This window comes from Phasianus colchicus, chromosome 1, assembly GCF_987193195.1.
Source record: "Phasianus colchicus chromosome 1, bPhaCol1.hap1.1, whole genome shotgun sequence".
In the NCBI taxonomy this organism is placed as follows: Eukaryota; Metazoa; Chordata; class Aves; order Galliformes; family Phasianidae; genus Phasianus; species Phasianus colchicus.
The window spans coordinates 126,622,527-126,643,897 of NC_143436.1; the positions used below are offsets into that span (position 1 = coordinate 126,622,527).

Genomic DNA, 21,371 nt, shown 5'->3' on the forward strand with positions numbered 1-21,371 from the left:
TAAGCGTCACCATTTCACTTTTTATTATGAATATCATATGTTTGGCAACCTGTCTGACCTTCCTTATGATGATGAATGCTGCAGCAAACAATTTGCTGCATCTTTAAAGAAACGGCCAATTCAATTACATTCTGCCAGAAGCTTTCAAATCCCTCTCTGCCAAACGTCTTTGCTATATCCTGCCACAGACAGCCCATTTGTATTCCAGCACAGTAGGACACTTGTTTTATTGAAGCATACAGTTCTAGTTAGGTACTATCAACAGAGCACTATTTCAGTTCTCCAGCTCTCTGTTCCTTTCTACCCCCTCTAGCCTCGGTTATTAGGATTTTCAATTTTACTGACCAAACGTGTATGCGTTACTAATTACATGCCTGAAATCTAGTAGTTATCGACTGCTACAACAAAATACATTAGTGACCAATTACAGGAGTTCTTGGCAGCAATGGTTATCATTTTAGTGGATTTAATCATTGCACTTAAAGTGAAGCCTGAGATTCCCTTTGAGATTACACCACTAATTGCTTCTGTTTTCCTAGTTACCGCATGAGCTGCTCTGCAAAAAGATGCTTTTTAAATTCCAAAAAGCAGCAAACAGATCAAGCATCCTGTAATGAGTCCTCCTCAATAAAGGCACAGTGTAAATTCATTCATACCACAATGCTAATGTCCTCCACGTATCTCCCTTGTCATCCTCTTTCCCCCTCAATTCTTGTTACTTGAGCAAACAGCAATACAGCTGCAGTGCTGTTCACATGATGCACGTGTTTTAAAAAAAAATCATTTTTCCCTTCCCTCCTGTATTTGAGGAGAAGACAGCACTCGTTACTATAGTTTAAACAGAATGTTTGTATGTTCTTAGACCTTTAGGAAAAGGGACAAAACAAAACAACCAAACAGCTAAAATACTTGGTGACACTGTGCGTGTGATACAGGCTTTCACTTTCCAGGAATCCCTAATAACAGTCCTCCTCCAAAGGAGTCTGTACTCCAATGTATTATTCTTTAAAAGCCCACGACTCCCTCCAGATCCCCACTAGTGATGAATTATCTGGTTTACAGCCTCATAAAGCAGTATATATATTTTAATGCTGAGGCCAACCACAGGACTTTTGTACCTTTCAAATGTAGTGATATACAACTTTCCAAACACCACTGAAAGGCTGTGACCTTAGGCTTCAGGCAACTGAGACAAGGAGATATCATTTCATTAACGTTTTAGGTCAGGTCAAAATAAGTTGTCTTTCAAAGACAGAAAGCACAGGGGAGGTTTGCAACTGCAGTTCTGTTAGCTGGCTGAGAACAAATTATTTAATTAATAAAACCGTTTAAATAACTCTGGTTTCTTGTTACTAAGATTTCAGCTGTTGAAGTTTTCCATTACTCAAGTGCCACGTGCCAAAGACCACTCTCAAAAATATTTATATTAAAGAAATTAAAAATTGCATATAAGTTTAAACAACCTTCTAGAATTGACTCATCCTACATCAAGCTTTTTAGATTTCAGCAGATTCTAAGTTGACACAGCTCTAATCAGAAAATTAATTGATCTTCATGGGAAAAATATTGTAGAGAAAGGGCTTTCGACTTCCAGAGTCTTCTTGACTTCACACTAACGGAATAGCGGAGCACACGGTATCTTTAAAAACTGCCAGAAACATACAATTTGATTTACAAAACTAATAACAATCTCCCTGAAATCAGCTACTAAAAAAAGCTGGAGAGCTTCATCCTACAGCATCGAGGGGTTCAATCAGCTGGCTTCACTGCAGCCTGCAAACAACCCCTGAAAAAGAACACGATACGTGCACAGAGATTTGCGTCACTGCCACATTTTTCCTGGTTTCACACCGATACGCAGAGTTCCACAAAGCCGTAGGTCTTTTTAGAATATGAGGCTCACAAGGCTGCTACATGCAGAATGCTTACGAAAACACGTCCAGCTCACTTCCATGCTGAACTGAGCAGAACTTGCCCCAGGGCAGTCCAATTTCTGTTCTCCATAAGGAAAAATGTAGGTGATGCAGTGACCTACAAATAACTGGCGACACCTACATTAGAGCAGAGATCAATCCCATATTCATAAAGGAATAGACTACACAACGTAATTGGATTACGGCCATTTGTTAGTTCAGTTGTTCTCGACTTCTGCCTTCCCTCAAACAACAATTGAGGACAATTTTCAATTAAAAAGTAGCATGAAACTAACACTTCTTCACTGATCTCTTCTTCGGATAGGAGTCGCTACTCTGACAAATACTTGAGCTCAGAAGAATGACCACCCTTCTGCTGTATGGGAAGGCTACTTTTTCACATGCACAGCTACAAAATCTACATTGTGATATCAAAAAGATTGCAATTGCACCTGGGATTTCTAGTGCTACCTTCAGAATGAGAACACAGGAAGAAGACTGAAGAAGAAAATATTCTTGAAGTGAACAGCGGAACTTATATAGCACCCAAAATACAAAAGGTCAGGAAATACCTGCCTTTCATCACTGTCAGAAGCAATAGACTAAAATATGCAGAGTAGGACTGATAACACAGGAAATAAATGAAAACATTTGCTATGTGTTAGTACAGAAGTTAAAAGAAGCAAGGCAAAAAAGCTCTCTCAAAGGTCCCTTCTGGATTTAAAACAGAGCTGTTTAGCCAATTTCAACTTAAAAACATGCCATTATCATTCAAGAATACTGAATTTCTCTCCTTTAATAAACCTTACATCTGTCCATGGTCCTCATTCCTGCAACTATGCACACTAAGTGCAAGTTTGACAAGGCACATTATTTGCAGGAACCAGAACTTCAGCAGGAACAACAAATGCACCAGAAAGCAACCAGTTGTAATACTGCCTCAGGCACTATGTGATTCAATACCTAACATAGAAATCGAAAGAATGATAATGCTAAATGAGACTTGATATATTTCCAAATTGTACAATGAATTTAAAGTCCTAGGTGTATGGCCTACAAACCCTATTATAAAGGGACGTATTTACTTCTCTTTAACATCAAAAACAATGGAAGCTTTTTTTTTTGTCTCCTATTCTATTGCAAAGAGAGAAACGGTGAGTAATACAACAAAATGTAACATACTTTTCTATGCAGTGACATGACATATCAGTTGATGAGTTCATGCATTCAGTACAAGAACAAGATTAAACCACAGAACAGATTTGAAATAGAATGCACTGATAACAAGTTTAGATCAGATTAAGTTGAGAGAATCTCAGTTGAGAAGAAGAGTCTGTAAAATTTAATGTAGATACCAGTTAGAATTTCCAACTTACTGAAGCCTTCCAAAACTAAAAATAATTCTTTTCACATGACAAATGCCTGCAGGAAGAAAGCCTTCAGCTCTGGCAATTGTTTCAGAAAATTCAATTAACTTGCCCACTATTAAAAATACGTTACCAGTACAAAGAAGTTTCATACTATGCTGTACTTATCCGCTTATTATAATTACATGTCTTCCATATATTATGATATATATTAATTAATTAATACAACAGAGTACCTTATTGACCTGTGGAATATTTACTGTTACCAAAATAACGCTTCGATTGCCAGAAAGAAAACAAGCTGGATAACTGCTATAACTGAAAAATACTCTTCTTCTCTTGCCTTTTAAGGAACTTGTGTAGGTTGGGTAGTTGGGATTGTTGGATACCTTCCAAATCTAGGAAGGTCTGCCACATGTCCCATCAAAACTGCCAGAGAAAAACACCCCTAGCCAAATTTTAATGGAAGCTAATCCAAGTGAGACAATAGCTTTTGTCTCAAATGTGAAATGCACCCTCAGCAAGACAACCATACTAGGCCACCATTATAAGGTCTTCTTCTCAGCCTCCATTCTCTGGTAACATCACACCTAACAAAGCCTCTTTTTAGGACTTCAATCCCACTGAACCTCAGTGCCTCACTGCGATTCCATCTGACAAGTCTAGTCACTCAAACTCAGCATTTAATCTCAGGATAAAGAACTGAAAAGGCAAAACACCAGAATACCAGTGTTGCATGTAATCTACATTTTGTTTAATGGAGCCTTTAAGGGTAGCAATAAAAAGCACTGAAGGTTGCATTATTCTACATTCCGCTTAGCTAACCCTACTACTTTTAGTATTTTTCTCAATCCAAAAGCCAAAGCATTGTCTCAACTTACATTTTGCAGTGAGAAGATGCTTAAAAACAGTCAACAGTTTTCACGTTTTGTAAAGTCAGTTTTCAGTTAAGCATTCACTTACTCAGGTGCAAGCGCAGTCAAGCTCCCCAGTTTCCCCCTAGATTTTCCCTTCAGGCCAGTTTTATCCTTAGGTACCTGAGAAAAATGGAAAAACAAAATGAATTTATGTAACTTCCTTTAAATTCATCTCTTGATTATATCAAGTCTAATGACTGAAAATTATCAGCAATTTATACATTTTCTATCAGGACTTTTTCCCCATCAATTTGCTTAGCAGGAGGAAACTCAAGGCTTTTATTTTCTCTGCAAAAAGACAGTTTTTTATTTCACCAGTTCTATTTTTTTTTCCCAGACTTGGTACAGCCTTAAATGAAAGAGTTTTCTGCCAGAAACCTCACGTAAATCCAACCTAGTAGACGGTGGGATTGCATGATTTAAGTACACTTCATCACCTGTTTTTAGGAGTACAAACAGAAAGAAGCACAGTAAAGGCTTTGTTAGACACAGATTGAAGCTACCTTGAAACTGTTAACATGTGAAAGAGGAAAAACCTACATACTCAATTACCACTTGAAAAATTGAAAGGTTTGTGTACAGGTGCACTGTCACTTAAGGAGGAGCTCAAAACAAAATGTTATTCTACTTTCTCCAGGCACTAGCATGAATTAAAGAAACATTTCAAAACATGCTATTCAACCATACGGAGTCAATTTTTGCAGACACATGGAACTCCAATTAAATAAGTGTAGCTTACTGACACAAAAGTCCACCTGCACATATTCAAATTTTCCAGAATTAGACCACCTAATTTAGACCAGTCGACCTAACAATAACAGAGCAGAAAAGCAATGCATTTGATATGACGCAACTAAAACTATGCGTTTTAAGTAGTAATCAGTACCTTACTTTTGACTGTGGTCAGAACACAACCAAATTAGAAAGAAAACAAAGATGGAATTAGTTTCCCTAAAATGTAATTAAAATTACATCAACTCACAATAAAATCATTTTTAGCTCTCTCTATCATGCAAGTAAACATATCCTAAAAGTAAGCAAGATACTCTTTTTTCAAAGAAGAATTTACTAGAAGTCAATGGATATTTCAAAACCAACTATAGCCACAGAATCAAAGAATCAGGAAGGTTGGAAAAGACCTCCAAGATCATCCAGTCCAACCATCCACCTATCTCCAATACTGCCCACTGAGCCACATCCTCAGTACAACATCTGAACATTTCTTGAATGCCTCCGGGGTTGGTGACTCCACCACCACCCTGGGCAGCACTTGGCCACTCTCTCCCAGAGAGCTTCTCTTTGGTACTGCTACAACAACAGATTGCTTTGCAGTCCTCCATGAGGTGCATCATATGTATCATCTCCACAGACAGTGAGCTTAAAGAACAAAACTTTTGAATTAAGACTATTACAAATTTTGATTGCGATCAAAGATTCCTAAGACTCATTCATCAGAGCACTTAACATTACACAATACTTTTAATTCTCTGGGGAGGTTGTACTCATCTCCTTAACTAGGTGACGCATCTTTCATTTCTTCTAGGCAGTGGATGGGACAATGTGCTATCTCTGAAGTTTGCAATATCTATCTCCTTTGCTGAACAGCTGTTATACGTGTGCTCCTACAGAAGGGACAATATAGTTCTAAGATCGTATAACTTAAAACCATAGCATAGCATCCAAGGATTCTCAGTTAACAAGCTCCAGACAACCTTAATTCTTCACTTTCCAGCTCTGCAGTGAATGCTTTTTTGTAACTCTAACAATGTTCTTCAAGACCACTGCTTTCTGAGCTTGGTTTAATTTCCAGCTCTTCTAAAGAAAGAATCAACCAAAAAGGAGAAGTTCCTACTTGTTCAGTACAGACACCCCAAGTGTCCCACAGAACTTGGCCACCTCTCCTTCTCATCCAAAGCTGTACCAGTGTCACCACCTGGAACATTTGTAACCATCCCATCACACTCCTTACCATCAGGCTCAGCCTTCTTTTATTTCTGATCTCAGTCCTGTTCCCCCGTCCCTTTAGAGTAGCTGCTTTGTTCTCATCCACTTTACACTACTCCCCTCCAACCAGAATCCCATTTCCCGTTAGTTTCTAGCTCTCAAGCACTACCTTTCCTTTTAATCTCAGCATCATCTCTCAGCTTCTGTCCCCTTCACTTACAGATCTGATGGCTCTTTCACACTGCTTTTTACTTTCCAATGGTCTTCCTACTGCTTTACTCTCCCCATCTCAGCCTCCTGCACTTGCCTCTTACCCTATCAATTTTCAGATTTATTCTCAACAACTAACTCCCTGTCTTACCTGTATTTCCTTTCCCGGCTCCCTACACAGTCTTTTTGATTAGCGTGCCATAGACATGGCTGCTGTGCTGTGTGCTGAACTCACTTCCAATGATGTGTGTTAAAAGAGATCTGTACAAGAGCTTATGTGCAGGAACACTTCATTTGAGGATCCCAGAAGGACATGGGCAGAAGATAAGCAATGCAGTAGCGCTATCTGTGCAGCAGCAGAATGTTAGGCACTTAAATCCCTTGCTACAGAAACGCGTATATGAAATCAACTTAGATGTCAAAGCAGCTATATGAAGGTTTTGTGGATTGCAGGCTTCAGTCTTGAGTTGAGATTAACACCATCTACAATATAAGATTAAAAATATATATATTTAACCTTATCCTCTGTTTTTACAGAGAGCCCTAAGTTAGGCAGTCTAAATATTAATCTAAACTCACTCTACACTGCAGTTAATCCAGATATAGTAGTACCGTGTAAGTAATTCTCTTGAAGACAAAAAATAAAAAACAACCACAAACCCCTTGATTTAATTGAACATAGTAAGTACTGGCGGAGGGGTATGTTCTCAGGACCATTTACCAAGAATAACTGCACTTACTCCACTGCAAGAAAGTAACTGATAGAATATCCATCTATTTTTGCCAGAAAGCGTGCACACACACAATCAAAGATCTCTTCCCATCTTGTACCCAAAAGCTCACCCTTACTTGCAGAAGGGGCTTAAAGGAATTGTCTGAACTTAAGATGATTTCCTACAGTAGGGAGAGGCTATTTTCTCCAAAATGTAAAACAACAAAGAAAATTAAAAGGCATTTGTTTTGATGCATGAGTCTTATTTTTAGCATAGTTTAAGTAATTGGGTTGGCAACAACTGGGTTTGTATCAAAGAATTAGGACTAAGTGAGCACAAATGTAAGTTGCAGTTTCATTAAGAACGTTTTTGCCACCCTTGAATACACAAAAGTAGCTCTCTGAATTACTTCGTGACGTCACCACTATTTGTAACAGGATCCTCTTACAAAGAGGCAACACAGACCTTAATACAGATTCGTATAGGTCATCTCTGCTTCTTAGTATGATTCTTTCTAACATGGTTTACATAAATACCCTAAATCTGTCAGTTCTCTTACTAATGTGCCCTACCTATTTTAAGCTTTTCTCTTAAATATTCCGTATCTTACACAACTCCTCTTCCATTCATCTCCCTATGTTTCTTTGCTCCTCTTCCTCTTAATTTCCTCACTGAAATACAACCCAAATTTCAGTCACAAAAGACCGCGGTTGCCTTTCCACAAAGAATAATCAGTACTTCACCGGGCACAAGCTACACACACTGCAAGTGCTGCAGCAGCTTTTCCTTAGCTTTAACACAGTTCAGGACCAGTGCATCAGAGAGGTGACTGGAAAAGAAAACACTAAATCAGTATGAACGAAAACTTTAGATTCATCTTTCACATTACCTCTGCGAGTAGCTTCCTAAGATTTATGATCCTGTTTGCTGTATGTAACCTGCAAGTCAATTGTCCAGATTACAGAAGTTCTGGAAAAAGACAAATCTGGAAGGGTGGCACTGGATTTAAAAGCAGCTCTGTTTCTAATTGCTACCCAGAGCTTATTCTTATCTCTACACTTCTTCTTATTACCCCTATTATTATTATTCTTTCTCCCCTACTCATTCTAACACACAGGGCAACATCTTCATGGAACATCGCACATGCAATTTTGCTTCACATCTAGTAAATTGCTCTGTGTTGTCTTGGGTTTTTTTCCCCAAGGATTCATTAAAAAAAAAAAAAAAAAAAAAAAAAAAAAAAAAAACCAACCACCACCACATCTTTCCTTCATTGTTTCCCATAAGTCGCCATGCTTTCCTTTCCCTAGATAGTACAACAATTGGTCACATTTCTCTTCTGCCTTTCTCTGCCACAGCACCAGATCCAGGCTCCTCTTCATCCAAGTGCAGTCCCACCCCTTGCTGGACTACCACCCCAGTCTCTTCCCTTGTGCTCTGCTGCACTCACAAAGAAATGATGGGGTCTGCTCCAAAATCTTCCAACATGCCTTCAAACATCGAGCAGGTCAAGCAAGTGATTCAGTGTTTGTGTGTTTGTGTAAGAATGAACATTTCTATACAAGAGGAGGGGCAGCCTCGCTCTCTTGGGGGTGAAATTTTCAAACACAGCCTGAAGATTAATTTAAAAAACTCTCACAGCCTGTAATAAAACATGAGCCACCGAGCCTGTTCTTCATCTAAAAATTTCAGCCTAAGCTTAACTACGCAAATTTGGTAAAAAACTATGTATCCCTGCTATATTGCTGTTATAGTACCAAGTGATCAGTCAGTAACAGCATACTTAGTAAATGCAGCTAAATGATCTGATTCTAGAAGGTGTCTGCTAAAAGAGGAATTCCCCTACATCTTCATCCTTTCAAGAGTGAAAAAGAAGTTATCTGAAATAGAATTAGTAGGCTAAAATTACACTTCATATTTAAAAAACAAATTTGCACACTGCAAAAAGACAGAGCTCCAACAAACATTCTGGGTATCTGATAGATAAAAATTAAGTATAAAAACAGTATGGTCAATGAAGGCAATATTTATAAACAAATCACTTGTTTTTTGTTGAGCCACTCTGTGTTAAGAACACTTCAATGCTGAAAGCGATATTCAATTATCCTCACCTGACCTCACATGAAACAGGGAAACAAAAATGCTCAGAACACGTGGATCTTGCTGATAAGCAGCATAAAGGTACATGTCAAGATAACATAAGATGGTATTCAGTCTCACTTCTTCTGAAGAGGTCTCAAATAGTGACAGCAACTGATTTAATGTTATTGCAGCTCAGCTACCGGTTTTAACTGATCCTGCAAATCCACCACGGACAAGGAAGCAGGACTGTTGCAGTGAGCCATGACCTTGGAAGCAGGCTTCATAACCTAAATAATCAAAAGGTTATAACTCATACAGAAGCCAATTATTGCTCTTGATCCTACAATTTATCAAAAAGTTAGCAGTCTCTCTTATATGGAAAGTTACTGGTGAATATTTGCTAATTAGGGTAACAGGTAAATAAACATCTGCAACTATCAGCAGTAGATGGATGCTTAATTTAAAATAAATAAATAAATGAAATAGGTTAAATGACCAAAAAAGACATAAAACGAGTTTCAGATTTTGTCTCTGCACACTTTATGGAAACGTTCTCCTCCGTTTATTTCATCATTTCCCGGCTCACGTTTCCAAGCCCTCAACATCCACAGTGGTACAGTGTTCACATTTCAATTCCTGCTGGGTGGGACCTGAAAAAGACACTGGGTTTACCCACAGCCTGCCATGCCAGGGAGGCCAGGAAAGACCTGTAGAAAGGCAGGTTCTCTCCACTCTTCCCATTCATCCTCAGGAGGAAGCTGAGTCCCCCTCACAGCAGCCTGGGCTGTGCCATGGCTGCACAGCTGCGTGAGGCAAACAATGGATGGATTCCTGGCACAGAAATGCACCTCTGTCATCATGACAGAAGTGTAAACTGCACCAGTTTAAATCTTCCATGAGATATTTTCTTTTTGGGTAATAAATAGTTTTTCAGCTTAACAACCATCATCCAAAATCAGCGCAGCTAACCTAGAGAAGGCTTTCTTACTCAAATAAGAGGATTTCAGAGTTACAGCTATAGCAATTACAGCCTGGCTTCTGCTGGTTACCTCGCTCGCACAAGCAAGCGCTAGAACTTTTCAGCACACATTTAAGCACAAGTGATCTGGGTTTATACATTGTACAGCCTAAAGCTAATAGATTTAACATTTCTTTGATCCTCAGGCTCCACAGCTCACAGAAATGTGGGAGAGAGGAAGTGCTGGAGGCCTGTAGTTTCAGCAACCATTAATTATAGGAACTCATCATGAAGGGCATTGCTAGAAGCTCGCTTCAGACCATCTGAAAGTAGTGGAGACAATCCCATGGTTTATATTTAAACAGCACAGTTGCTGTCACAGTTGCCAACAAAAGGCAAGTTCCTGGTGCACTTTCATTCAGACTGTTGATCTCTAAGTGCTGAACAGAAGGGAAAGAACTTTGTCACAGCATAGTGCCCTTCAACCAAAACGTATTGCCTAGGGTGTTTTTCTTATCTCAAAGTAAATTATAAATCACATTAACTGTCTACTCTACTGTAAATATTATGGCTAAAATTTTCAAGGGACTGGCTATTAAGTTTCACCAGCAAAGCAAAAGTATACTTTTCTGAATTCAACTCATTTATTGAAACAGAATTCAGCCTAAAGTAGAGCTTCAGTCTTTTTAGGGGAAAATATAAAAAGTGATGTTCAGCTAATCCCTGTAACAAAATTATAACACTAATGAGCTATTCAAAATTATTTCCCTAATTCTCAAATAATTTGTACAATGCCACAAGGTAAGCTATTGGTAAATGCAGGTATAATTTCTTGCTTGCCTAACCTACTTCCCTAGGAGTTCTCCACTGCCTAACATATTCTATAGATAATCAAGTTTGTATTGATTCTTGCAGGCATGCTATAATATTTTATTATGGTAATAACCACATACAGCATGGAGTCCTTTCTACAGTCAGCTGAACATCAGGTGGCATGATATGGCCTGAGCCTAAAAAAAAACCAACAATAAGGCTTTTACTTCATAATCTGGTCCTTCAGTGAAACACTGAAGAGAAACTTTCTCTTTAAATCCTGTCCAGAATAAAATCTAGAAAGCTGCACTCCAGCCTTTACCAGCTGCTTTCTCTGTGACCTTAACTTACTAATTTAGGAACAACACTTCTTCCTCTTGCACACTTAGCAGGAAGCAGCTATGCCATGAATGTGTTATAAACACTACGCGACTCTCCGGCTTGTATGGCTTTGTGAAAAACATGACGACTTAATAGAAGTGCTGCTGTTTACCATTCTCTACTTCCTGCCCACATTCTGATGACTTAATTCAATACCAAACTTAGACTGTCTGAAAGAAATTTCAGTATCTCATTTTCCTGCCTTATTTCCCCTTTCAGTCTGAGGTCTCTGATGGTGTGCTGATTTCCCTGGAAGTTCACTTTCTCATAGATGCTGCAAATGCAACAGCAGAGGGATAACCAAATAGCAAGACATCACTTAGTGGAAACGTTCCTTGAAGAGAATAAGAGAAGCCAATACATGTATCCTTCAGACATCGTTACAGAAAAACTTATTCAGACAAAACAGCAAAATTTTAGTAGTGGAAAGGCTGCAACATCTTGTACAGATCACCAGTGTGACACTTCAACATATGCCTCAACATAGCTCAGAGACACAGGATGGTCGCTTCAGGACGGATGTGAAACTGTAGGCAACTACGCAATGAACGCTCAGACCCAAAGTTTCCATAGCATATCTGTTCCTTGCGCCCTAAACACCACAAAACCCTTTTCAATAACGTACAAAAAACATAATAGCTATAGAAAAGGCTATAATTACAGAATACCACAGAGGGAGAAACAGAGATTGAGGGCATTGGCCATATCCTATGTCTTTATAATAGCAGTGATTTTTTTTTTTTAAATTGCAAAGTAACAACTGCTCCTAAATTATCACAGGAAGTGGACCAGATATCACACAACAAAAGAGGATAAAAATATCTGTCATTCTGTGCCTGTTTCTCCATGGGGAGCCATTCATCCCTGATCACAGATCTTGTAATCAGTTCAATGGCGAATGTGAGAAAATGAGGGCAGAAGTGAGTACAAGTGAGTTGTTATTAAAGGGTTTGGGAGAAGAGCAGGAAAAATACACTTCTTATCCACATGCAACCACTGGAAACCATGAAGTATGCTGTTAGTGCCAAATAAGTTTAAAGAAAATAAACAGTTTCAGTTTTCCTTCAGACCCCTTGGAGACCTCAATACTTCAAATACTTTAAATCCAGACTTAACTTCCTATAGTCATTGCAGATTAAGATCTCCTGAACAAGTTACTAAATTCACTCTTCAAACTCTTAAAATTCAGGTTCTTCACCCCACTGTCCTGTTCAGGCAAAATGGTTAAGAATGTTCACAATTGCTTGCCTAAATTTGCTCAGGAGCTATTTATAATATCGATATCAGACACAATGGTTACACGCTACGTGAAACAGTGTTTTCGCCCTATTTATCCACAATTTTATTTACAAAGAATATCTTTATCCTCTCTCTACCAGCCTTCACATCTGAGCAAGCTGAACAACAGCAGCATTCTAATTTTCACTTTGAAAGCTAAGTACTCCATTACTCTGAGCAGCCTAGTCTGTCTTTGCATCTGTTCTAATGTAAGGCCATCTTTCCTTACTGCAAGTGAACAGCATCAGAAATAGTATTCCAAATGAGGTCCCAGGAAGCTTTTGTAAAATGCTATTAGCATTTCTCCCTCACTCTACAAAATACCACGTCTAATGCATTGTACGAGCACATTAGCCCTTCACACAGCTGCATCATACTAGTGGCTTAGAGCCATCGTAGTAGCATTATCACAGCACTTTACCCAACTCAGATTGTTACAACCATTAAATAATCTACACAACATCCTACGATGTTAACAGATGTTCTTCTCATTTTAAACATTTGCATATTGAGATAAAGACCAGAACGACCTGGCTGAGACTAGGCACTGGGGGCTGCAGAGCTGAATTAGCAACCGAGACCTTCTGATCCGTAATCCTAAATATACACCTCCAACCACTTGCAGCAAACAGATGAACTACACAGAGCACAGTAACAAGGCTTCTCCTGTTATTTCATGCCAAATGCCCATGTCTGCGCTCAAAAGTCATTTCTAAATGGACGGTAACAAATGGCCACTTCTCTGCTCTACCATGTAATTGCATTAGGGTTGTGAGGAGCTGCACAGAACATAGCCAGAAAAGTCAAACCTCACACACTCATCACTGCTCACTCTCATCTTCATATCCTCAGCTGGTAATGCAAGTGGCTTTCTGTGGCAGTCCCATAAAAAAAACCTCTACATTTCAGGTGTCCCCCTCCTACAAATACACACACTCAGTTGTTGGAGCAAAAACTGTTTGATTATAACCACTTCTACCAAAGTTCATGCTTATACTGATATATTCTCCTGAAAAATGTATTCTGAATATTTAGTTTTAATGCTCTTCTTATTCTGAAATTTAGATCATATTAGACCTGTAAGTTCAGGTCAAAATAAAACTATAAAATATATATATATATCTAAAATGCAGCAGTGCAGATGCAAAGGAGCTGACTGGTAATGAAGCAAAGAGCTTGATGGTTCCTACACAAGTTAGCATATTATAGATGCTCACATCACAGTGTTAATTTCTTAATTATCATCAACTACTCCCAATGCCAACTTATTCCCACTAACAAAACCTATCTTTGTGAGAAGTCTGCCAGGAATGAGACCATTACTAGAACTCGGCAGAACATAATTTGGTTTCCCTTAAAGCTTGGAATCTCTTAATTGCCTCAGAAATGCCATGCATGCTTTGTAGTCACATTCCAGAAAGTACTTTTTCTCCCAAGCCAGCAGCATCCCCTCAGGTAATACATGGGAGTCTTTTTTTTGTTTGTTTTGTTTTTTTTAAATAAAGCAGGCATTCTGGTCAAACAACACACAACCACTTCTTCTAAGAAAATAACAATCTCAGTTATAGCTGACCTTGGTTTCTCTTTATTCGGCTTTAATCACACATGCACCTTAAACATTCTATGTTAAGAGTGTATTACAGCTGTCCTCCACACATGAACATACCACTAGCAAGTAAAAATGCTCACAAACATATACAGCAGATGGGATGACTTCTATTGGTACCGGGTGGTGTAAAAATCGATATTAACAACAATGCTGCACAAAAATGAAGGAGTACAGCTGTGCAAAACCTTGAGCACTGCCTTAGATCAGCTGTAGTTTAATACACTCACTACATTGCTTCTACAGATGAAATATAAACACCTTCCAGAAATTTATGTTTTCAGAGCACCTCCATCCATCACCGAAGGAAGGAGAAACAACTGAATTAAGAACAAAGCACTTAACTGCGGGTCACGAGTAAGGAGGCGTATGTATTCCTCACAGCAGTTACCCAACAGCCCAGGAGTGGGGAAAAAATAACTCCGAGGTGGCTTAATGCCTGTCTTTTACTTTACAACCAAAGTGATGAAAAAGCCATCACACAGCCAGTTATGAGAACTCTGCTGAAGCACCAACTCTTACTAAGCTGCAGCAACACTCAGCATTTTATTAATCTGCAGTAGCGCAATTTGCCCCAGGCTGTAAAGATAGTTTTCAGTCAGCTTTCTGTGTCACACGCACTCCTGAACGTATCAATTTGGCCTTTCTTTTCTGGATGATGGTAAAGGTTATGCTTCATTGAAATTGCAGAAAAGTATCAGGCACAATTCTGGTTAGGCTTTTGGTATACGATACATGGAATGTAAAGTACACACGCTTTTGATTGAGTGCACGTTTAACTTATGCCAACAAAAACAAGCGACTTGAAAACCAGGACAATTATCCCCTCGTGTTTGCAGTTGGGACCTAGGTAGTCAATGTTTTTATATCAGAGTCCGTATTATTGTAAAAGAAGTGTATTTCATATTTCTAATACAGAATCTGCATGTTGAAAAACAGCATAACTTCAAGATTATTTGAAAAATTACTTTTACTGCATGTATCTCTTGGAAAAGTCCTGCCAGCAGAAGCCACCCACATTCCTGGTTGGAAAGTATGTAAGCCAAGGCAGATTTGCAAATAAAAACATGTAGTTTGTGTGTATACAAATATAATGCATGCATAATGTAAATGGTAAAAGAAACATTGCAGTTTGCTAGCAAAAGTGAGCAGGCAGTGTTTCAAGCTGATATGGTGGTTCCAGTGTTATTCAGGTCAAGAACTGAAGTGATTTAGAGTAAATTATCCCTACTGGCCAGGGATGGTACACAAGGAAGCCTGCACTGCTGCCTTGCGGTTCTTGATCTTTCAATCAATTTCTCAAGAATATCAAGTTACCTTTATCTGATCACTGTTTACTTTTGAAGTTACCATGAAAGAAACAGGCTTTTAAGATCACAACGGACTTGAATAGAAGCTATTATCATCAAAACTTCAATTTCTAGTCACTAAGTCCCACTCACTCTCTATGAATGACCTCACTACCTTACCTTTTAATTTTCAGAACCATGTATGTATCAAAATTATCAGAGTAAGAAAAAAAGCCTGAAGCACATGCCCAACACAAAGCCTAACTCCTCACTCCCTTCAAATTCAAGGAGTCTATACATGCTAAATTTATGTTAATCTAGAGAACACTCATTTCTACAAGAGTCAAGAGTGTCTTCCAATTAATTTATTTCATGAGGCACGTATGCAGCTGTGTGATGATGTTTGAGAACGTGTAGGTATTACCCAGCATGAGAATTTAGCACATGCAAATTTCAGGTGAGATAATAACCTGCAAACCAGAACTAATACAGTATAATAAACAGCCACAAAAGGAAACATGAAACTACAGAAGGACCACTCAAAAAGTTGTATATGTAGAGTTTTACCAGGTTTGCCCGCGTGGGAGCTTCAACAATACTTTTGGTTTGCATTTCTGAACTTTGATCAATTTACAATAAACTTAAATTTGTTCAGAATACCAAAAGCAAAACAGAATTACTTCCTTCGGTTTACTGTCTTGATTTGGCATCAAAGCAACAGCACAGGTAATTATCAATTTCCCAAAACTACTCACGTCACACATCCCCACTGGAGTTCTAGATGCAATCTAACCTATCGGCCACTTTGTGCTCACACGCCTTTCTAAGGACTTCCACAACACCCCAATGACAATGCCATTAATCAACGCATAATCAATTCAATTAATATCACAGATGATACAAGACACACCAAGTCACTGCACCAGGCAGATGCAGTCTCTTAGGGACACAATACAGCAGAGAATGGGGAAATATATTGAAAGTATAGAGAAATTTCCACAAAATTAAGCACCAGGTGTCTAACACACCACCTTGGATGCTCAGAAAAAGAGTTGCAGCTTTGCTGAAAGATCAGTAGAAACGTCTGCATTACTTAGAAACTTAATAACTCCTCATATGAATTTGTTGGATCTAAATACCTGCTGATGTAGTTCCAGCCAAATGGTGCAATAGTTTTTTGTTAGTGCAAGACAGTCCAAATATTAAACTTGGGGAAACCTAATGAAAAGCAGAAAGTACCAGTGTGGAAGAAGGAACGTTTAAAAATACAATTTCATATTATTCTTCCAGGACCTACTGATGAAGAAACAAAATAAAGACAAACATAATTTCACAGGAATTTTAATCTCTGTATATTTTACTTAACACACTGCTGTAGTGCACATCAGACTAAACAGCCTAGTCAGGATCTCTGAAAATGAGCCCAGACATATGAAGAGATATATTCTGCATATTAAGAACGACTCCTGAAAAGCTTTGTTTCAGATTAAGTCACATGGGAGTGCTTTCTCCTTCAGTAATTCTTTATATATATAAAAAAGAGAGGTTTTAAAGTATAACTGTAGGACTCCTTTACACTTCTGAGAGCCAACGATTCCATTTCTGCACTTCTTACTCCATGCAAATAAGTGACTATTTACCTCAGCAATCTCCATGTCTGTAAAAGTGCTCATCTGAGCAAGTTTCATGCTTGCTTTGGTGTGAGCAGGATTAAGTTTCTGTGATTACATGAAAAATGGGTCAAACATCTACTAAAAAAAAGTTCAGGCCTGAAATGGAAATGTTATTGAGTTAAGGAAACAGAAAAAAAGATGCCAGATACTACTTATTTACCTTGGTATCTCTATGTCTAAATGACCAAATATGCTAAAAGCTGTGTACATCACAATTATCCTAAACATTCACAATAAAAACTGTGACACTAAAGCACCTTTTGCAGGTACTAAGTACCCAGAAAATATCAGTGAATATAAAATGCTCACATACTGAAGAGTCAAAAAAAAAAAAACCTCTTAATTCCCCTGAAATATCACCTGCACTACAGACTAGCGGCTGGATGCTGCTTTAAGTCTCTCACATCCAAGTCAAAGTTAGAATGCTAATGTAGTAGCAAGAGATAGTAAAAAAAAAACCCACATCAATGTATTGCTTTCAATTAAATCCTGTTGAGATTGGGAAAAGCAACCATGAAAATAAGAAGAGAAAAGCTGCTCTCCAAATTACTTCTTTGCAGGATATCCACACTCATTTCCACATGTGGAGAACACTGACATTTTTCAAGAGAAACTTATTAAAGTAAAAGCAATTACCAATGAAATGATGGGTCTGCCATTAAAATTATTTCCTTTAAAACATTTGAATATTGCTTTTCACAGTTCTTTCTCAGTTTTTTGTTTTCATCTCCTAAGCTTCTTCCTCTCAAGGAAGCGGAGAAAAAAGTGGAAGAAAGCAAAATGTTTAAAAATAGACGAGAGAGAAATTTTAAGCAAGGGTTTCAGATTTCTATCCCATTTAGTCCCAAGGAAATTTGATTTTTTTTTTTTTCCCCTAACTTCATTAGTTCTATCTTTTGCAGGGAGTATTTTTGCATGTTGCCAAAACAGCCCCTACCAAAAATCCCGCAGGCTAACAACCCGGTTGACCCTACCCAGTTTTAAGAAAAAAAAGAGTGGCTTTTCTCATGTAACACACAAGCACAGACACGAAGCATGCCTGTTAAAAGAGCAAACCAAAGAATGAAACCCTGTGATCAAAGTGATGGTATTATCACGTGATATTACAGTTGGAACCGCAGCTTGAAAATAACAAGGGGATCTTCTTCATCTCCAACTGTACACGTACTGTGGTTAAGATATTAGTGGGCAAGCGGAAATGGAGAATTCCCCGTGATCTCTGCCACTCTGCACATTTTTATCAGTATTACACTGCAGTCTACATCAGCTAAATCATTCTCTTGAGCTGCTGCAGAACTGATTCCAGGTCTCACCATTTTCTACAATGGCCCAGATTTATGGAGGATGCTCTGACAAACAGCCATCATTTCTCTAGTGACCCACTGGCAGCAGAGAGCTGAGCCCTGCAGGACACTGTTTGCCAGTCATTACTCACTGACTCTTCACAACAGAAGTACAACTGAAAAGAAAATGCAGCATCAGTCAGCAGTCATGAATTAAGAATCAACACTTTAGCAATAAAGGCTGCCTCCCAGAAAAATGAGTGATGTTTCAAACACTGCATACTAAATGTGCACTGCTTTATGTATTTCAGAGCCACTGTTTATCAGACAAAGCAGGTGCTTATATGGGACCAGTTTAATCCCAAATAGTAATGTGATTTACTTGTAAATATTGTTAATAGTAGGGTCTACAGCATAATGAATATAGACTTTAAAAAAACAATAGTAATTCTGATCAAAAGAGCTCTCTAGGCACAAAAGCTTTTCTTTTCAGATAAACCTAGCTAAAAGCATAATGCTGTCTCACAAAAGCATAAATACTGCATGTACTTTCCTGTATTTAGACACTGCATGCACTAGAAGTGGATATATGTTAAGTCTGTGAAAGAGTTGTTTTCTTGACCTTAAAATAAAATGAAAAAAAAATGTAAAAAGCCATACTGGAGGGGAGAAGTTCTCCTCTTACAGAGGAAATCACTAAGATCACAGATGGAATCACTAAGGCTGGAAAAGACCTCTAAGATAATTTAGTCCAACCACCAGCCCATCCCCACCATACCCACCAACCATGTCCCTCAGTGCCACATCTGTTCATTTCTTGAGCACCTCCAGGGATGGTGACCCCACCACCTCCTGTGCAGCCTGTGCCAGCACCTCATCACTCTTTCTGAGAGGAAATTTTTTCAAATATCCAACCTGAACCTCCCCTGGTGCAACTTGAGGCCCTCACCTCTTGCACTATCAAATACTTGTCATCCTCTCATTTAATCCTTTGTTTACTTCCCCTCTAGTGTAAGACTCAATAACATAGTATAATATGGTCCCATTTTAAGTGGAGGTTCTCAATTGTTTTAGCAATGCATTATAAGCCAAGAGGAATCTTGGAAATTAAAACACACATGAGCTTTTGCACTGATTCCTAATTAACAGCTCTTGATGCATCATTATCAGTATACTACACAATGGTGAGAGCCTTCAGTGCATGCACAGTAAATTCTGAAGTTGGGATACTGAAGGCGCTAGCTCTCCAGGACAGAACTAAAATATAGGACCTGATCCCAACATCTAGTTCTGATAATAGGCAATGGACAGATTTTCATGGCAAAGAAACAGCTGAAACCTCTCTGATTTGTGAGAGAGCTCAACATGGCCTGAACCATGCACACTGCACAAAGCTGGCAGAGCAGCAGCATCCTACCCATCCTAGCCATTCTCTGGCAACAGAAGGAGTGCGTGGAAGCCAGGGCAGAGATTTCCTCCTCCAAGAATCTTCCCTACATTGCACTAAGAAGCATATCTTAGCAGGATAAAGTAGACTGAACCTCAGGCAGCTATGAGGCACAGTTCCTAAAGAAGTGGTCCAACAGGTGACTGCAGCCCTGCCACCCCATGCAGTACATTTAAGCAGACACTAATGGTAGGCAAGAATCACACCTACATTAGGGGAAGACTAGATTTAAAAACAAAACAAACTTAAAAAATGATGCTTATTATGAACTACTATTAATTTGAAGATCTGTATTCAAAACATGATTATTTACATTAAAATTGAAGGTAATAAGCCTTTAAAAATGAAATAATCTCCATTTCTTTTTAGGATGCTCAACACATGAAGAAACAACATGCCTCCCATTTTTAAACTCCAGTTCCACTACATCACACTCAGAAGTTCTAATTGAGTTGTGAAAAACGCTGCTGTCAAATCTGTTTTCAGTAACTGCTGGAAGCTTGCTTGTATACTGAGGGCAGCTCATCCTAGATCCCTCAGTGGAACCAAAATAAGACCTCATTTAATTGCTTCTCTGTATTTCTCTGCTTCTCCCTTCATAAATGTTGGGGCCATGCTGTTGAGGCCAGGCAGGCGGACTGCTCTCATACCCAGTGACTGACTTCCCAAGGCCTGCCATGAGCAGCACCAAGCGGGTCGCAGGCTCCCTGGCTGAGAGGCCTCTCTGCTGCCCCAGGTAGGGGCAAGCATTGCCAGACCCCTCATAGCAAACAAAAAAAGGCAGGCGACTGTCCATAGGCGTTGATACTGAGGGACAGCCATGTTCCCAAAAGCACCAGCACACTCATCAGTTTTTCTGCTGTTGAAACCAAAGAGGAAGAAACAGTGCGCATTTAGCTCTCTCATCAACCAATACCCCCAGGTCCATTTCCTCTACACAGTCTTCCAGCCACTCCGCCTCAAGCCTGTAGCATTGCCCGGGGTTGTCGTGGCCAAAGTGCAGGACCTGGCATTTGGCCTTGTTGAACCTCATCCCATTGGCTTCAGCCCAGCTATCAAGCCTGTCCAGACCGCTCTGTAGGGCCTCGCTACCTCCAGGCAGATCGACACTTCCAGCCAACTTGGTGTCATCTGCAAACTTACTGAGGGTGAACTCAGTGCCCTCATCCAGGTCATCAATAAAGATATTGAAGAGGACAGGCCCCAGTACTGACCCCCCTGGGGAACACCACTCGTTGCCAGCTGGATTTAACTCCATTCACCACCACTTTCTTGGCCCAGCCCTCCAGCCAAGAGCGTACCTGTCCAAGACGTGGGCTGCCAGCTTTTCCAAGAGAATACTGTGAGAGACAGTGTCAAAGGCTTTGCTGAAGTCTAGGTAGACTACATCAACAGCCTTTCCCTCATCCACCAGGTGTGTCACTCGAGCACAGAAGGAGATCAAGTTAGTCAAGCAGGACCTGCCTCTCACAAACCCACGCTGGCTAGGCCATTATC

The 21,371-nt window shown here is 39.3% G+C and overlaps 1 protein-coding gene across 4 annotated transcripts in view; it reads right to left on the bottom strand.

Moving 5' to 3' along the window:
- TBL1X (transducin beta like 1 X-linked) overlaps window positions 1-21,371 on the bottom strand; it is a 197,979-nt gene that overhangs the window by 135,673 nt on the left and 40,935 nt on the right. For 3 of the 4 annotated variants that reach the window (XM_031596119.2, XM_031596118.2, XM_090125917.1), the window contains exon 2: window positions 4,244-4,317. The exons of the other annotated variant lie outside the window; for it this stretch is intronic. The gene's annotated coding sequence lies outside the window, so the exon portion shown is untranslated. The remainder of the gene's footprint in view (window positions 1-4,243; window positions 4,318-21,371) is intronic. 4 annotated transcript variants of the gene reach the window in all.